The sequence below is a fragment of the Myxine glutinosa genome, chromosome 4, assembly GCF_964187855.1.
Source record: "Myxine glutinosa chromosome 4, kmMyxGlut1.1, whole genome shotgun sequence".
In the NCBI taxonomy this organism is placed as follows: Eukaryota; Metazoa; Chordata; class Myxini; order Myxiniformes; family Myxinidae; genus Myxine; species Myxine glutinosa.
In genome coordinates, this window is record NC_136264.1 from 126,746,708 (window position 1) to 126,750,745 (window position 4,038).

The 4,038-nt window shown below is 54.2% G+C and overlaps 1 long non-coding RNA gene across 1 annotated transcript; it reads left to right on the forward strand.

Annotated features, from left to right (window-relative positions):
* The first annotated feature begins 264 nt into the window (after positions 1-264).
* On the forward strand, positions 265-540 carry LOC144891557 (uncharacterized). Its single transcript, XR_013622989.1, has 2 exons — positions 265-391; positions 499-540. It is a non-coding gene; the product is annotated as an uncharacterized LOC144891557 (long non-coding RNA).
* The last annotated feature ends 3,498 nt before the right edge of the window (positions 541-4,038 follow it).

Here is a 4,038-nt window from a genome sequence, read left to right on the forward strand (position 1 = left end):
TATACAGAAATCAATCAAAAACAGAACATATACTTGTTTATACTTGGTAATTGGTAAACATTGAAAACACAGGGGGGGGGAGGGGGACATCAAAGCCCCACATATATATATATATATATATATATATATATATATATATATATATATATATATATATATACATATATATATATATATACATATATATATATATACATATATATATATATATATATATATACATATATATATATATATATATCCATATATATATACATATTGTGGTGAAAATGTAAGTTGAACCCAGGTGTGACGCTCACTTAAACCACTGGGCGGTGTCTATAAGACCTCGGGACGTCCGCGACTCGAGGCCACTCCTGCGACTTTATACAATGACATGTAGAATTGAATGGTACGTACCCACTTATATTCTAGGCTTGCTTGCATTGACTGATATATCCAATCTTTCTCATATGATGCCTTGATCCTGACATATATGTTGCATGGTGTATTTTACAGGATGATGTTACGATCTAATTGAAATTAAACCTATCTATGGGACGAGTTGTGGATTTGGTTGATTTTCACAACACTTAATTTCAATTATGATCTTCGGAAATGGCGGGACACGAGTCTTGCGATGGCCGGATGAACGCAGATCACAGACGAGCGTTCCCGACATTCTCCGCGCTCCTGCGAGGCCCACCTCGGAGAAGAATGACCGGCGGAGGACCCGTCGAGCTAGCTCCAGCTACGGAGCTCCGACTACTCTCGCCGCCGGTCTGCCTCAAAAGGACCGGATGCGATGGGGACCTCGCAAGCCTTTTGCGGGACCGCGTCGTCAAAACGCGAACTGCTCTCCTGAGGCCCGAACTCCGGAGCAGGCATGACGGACTCCGGCAAGACGCCTGGAGAATGATGCTACTGGGCAACGTCCTGCAGCCGAAACCCCGTCGGAACGACGGCCCCGCTTGGAGCCGACGGCCCGACCAACTGATTTGCGTGCCTCGGCCCGAGATGAGATGACCACGCGAGTGTTCACGACTCCCTTGACTGTCATGCCGCGCTCGGAAGCACCTCCACGCGCGAATCGCGCGCGGCACCCGTCGCGTGCACCGCTCTGTGAGGCCTATGATTCGGATCGCTGCTCGGAATCACCTCCTCCTACGCGATGCCGCACGCTGCACCCGTCGCGTGCACTACTCTGTGCCCGACCGATCGCTGCTCGGAAGCACCTCCCCGCGCGAATCGCGCGCGCTGCACCCGTTGCGTGCACTACTCTGTGAGGCCTACGAGAGGCCTACGATTCCGATCGCTGCTCGGAATCACCTCCTCCTACACGCAGCCACGCTGCGCCCAACGTGGGCACCACTCTGCGAGGCCGGCGATTCCAATCGCTGCACGTCGGAATCACCTCCTCCCACGCGAAGCCACGCTGCGCCCAACGCGGGCACCACTCTGCGAGGCCGGCGATTCCAATCGCTGCCCGTCGGAATCACCTCCTACGCGCGAATCGCGCGCTGCCCCATCGCGGGCACAACCCGATCAATCGCTGCTCGGTGGAATCACCTCCTACGCACAAATCGCGCACTGCGCCCTTCGCGGGCACCACTCTGCGAGGCCGGCGATTCTGATCGCGGCTCGTCGAAATCCCACCTACGCGCGAATCGCGCGCTGCCCATCGCGGGCACAACCCGATCAATCGCTGCTCGGTGGAATCACCTCCTACGCGCAAATCGCGCACTGCGCCCTTCGCGGGCACCACTCTGCGAGGCCGGCGATTCTGATCGCGGCTCGTCGAAATCCCACCTACATGTGGCTACTCAACGAGACCGGCGAACTCCGCTGCCCGGAATCGCCTCAATGGAGGCTCGCTTGGCACCATTCGAGGACTCGCCGCAGCACGGATGAGTTTCTAAGGACGTCGAGCGGGACCTTCATAGCCTTTCACGACACTCGGGCTTATGCTTATGATAGATGATCGTATACCATGTGTATTCTATATGACTAACTATGTCTAAAACTCCGGACAAAACACGGCCCGAAAGCTAAACAAACGAGACGCTACTTCAGGTCGTGATATGTATTCGATCCTTTGACCCGAAAGCTAACAAACGAGACGCTACTTCAGGTCGTGATATGTATTCAATCCTTTGACCCGAAAGCTAACAAACGAGACGCTACTTCAGGGCGTGATATGTATTCGATCCTTTGACCCGAAAGCTAACAAACGAGACGCTACTTCAGGGCGTGATATGTATTCGATCCTCTGACCCGAAAGCTAACAAACAAGACGCTACTTCAGGTCGTGCAGTCTATCGCTGCCAAGCATGCTCGCCCTCTCGACTCGGCGTGCTCGCCCTCTCGACTCGGCGAAGCCGAACTGGTTCAACGGGCCGAGCTCAACTTTCGGTTTCCCTCGTACGCGGTGCGCCCCAGATAATACTTTTCGCTCGTCGGCCAGGTTCGTATTCCGTACACCGATCTCGAGCCCGCTCGAATGCTGCTGCCCAATGGACGCGAGACTTTAGATTTCGGAGTGCTACTTTACTCCGTCTGGGGATACCGCTCAGCTGGAACTCGCCGTCAAACCCGCCCGCACGCGCCCGAACCAATTGATGACGTCATCGACTAAATCACGCGTTTGCTTTACAGCGCCATTTAACTGTTTCCCACGCTTGCGTCATCAGAGTTCGTCTACCTGGGTACCTCTACAGATAGCAGAAATACTCAATCTGACCACCCCTGCCCGAAAGTGCGTGTCATAACGTGGCGGCCTTCGAGGGCGACTAGCCAACATCGAGGACTTATGCCGTTAATCGATAAGGCACGGGGCATTTGGGGGTGCACGGTGACCCCATGACACGGTGACATTGAGCGTTGTGCCCGACTCCCTCGTCTCCTGAGCAAGCCACGTGGGCACCGGCCCGCCGGATCGCCCTTGACTTTGGGCTTGTTGCTTCTAGGACAGGTTCTCCTGGCTCGCCTCCACACATTTCGAGACTGCGAGACACCTCGCCCGGCCGCTGCCTGATTGCGTTCCCTGACCCAGACTGTGAAGGTCGCTAGACTTCGGTGCGCGGTGCGCGGCTGTTATCTCACACTTCACGACGGGGGGGGGGGGGGGGGGGGGGATGGATGAGTGAGGGGGTGAGATGATGGTCGATCCATCTGGGCCATCCTCTTGGATGTCGATCCATTCCCCCATCCAAAACCTTGATCTTTTCTACCCCCGCTAATTCACCCCAGATCCACCTTGTTTGAAATTCCAACTTCTTTCCTGGAAGTCCTGGCAGTGTCCATATGTTTTATTCCTCTCCCACCGCCCCCTTCCCACGCCCCCCCCCAAAGCCCTCGCCCTCTCTCAGATCTCTCGATGTCTCCATGTCTCTCGGTCCCTGCTCTCAAATGTTGTGTTTGTGTCCTTCCCCCTCTCTCCCCATCTTGTCTACCGCTCCCTATGTTATATGTTTTATGTGTCGGTTTGTCTTTCTGTGTGATTAATGTTCGCTCTTTCACGAGCCTCGACCTTGTATACAAAAAAAAAAAAAAAAAAAAAAAAAAAAAATCCATCTGGGCCATCCTCTTGGATGTCGATCCATCCATCCGGGCCATTCTCTTGGATGTCGATCCATCCGGGACGTTTTCCATTTCTCGATCTCGACGTTTTCTCTCCGGGACAATCCCTCCGTGACGGTAGCCGGTATAGCTGGTATCGCCGCGTAGTCAATAGGACGGGCCATGGATACAATCCATCCGGGACGTCTCTCGGTAGCCGGTACGGCCGAACGGGCCATGGATGGACAATCCATCCGGGACGTTCTCTCGGTAGCCGGTAGCCGGTAAAGCCGATCTTCTCCGATCCTCTGCGCGCTGTGCTGCAGGTCGGGAGATTCTGCGCACTTCGCTGGGAAGGCGCATTTCGGTCGTTTTGTGCGTCGTCGTAACTGCCATGCCGGTCGTTCGGGCAGCCTACGGAGGGCACTCGTGGCAAACGTTTTGCTTGAAACTATTTGCCGGAGCTTGTAATTCGTACGCGCTGCCGTCAGAGAGCGCTCG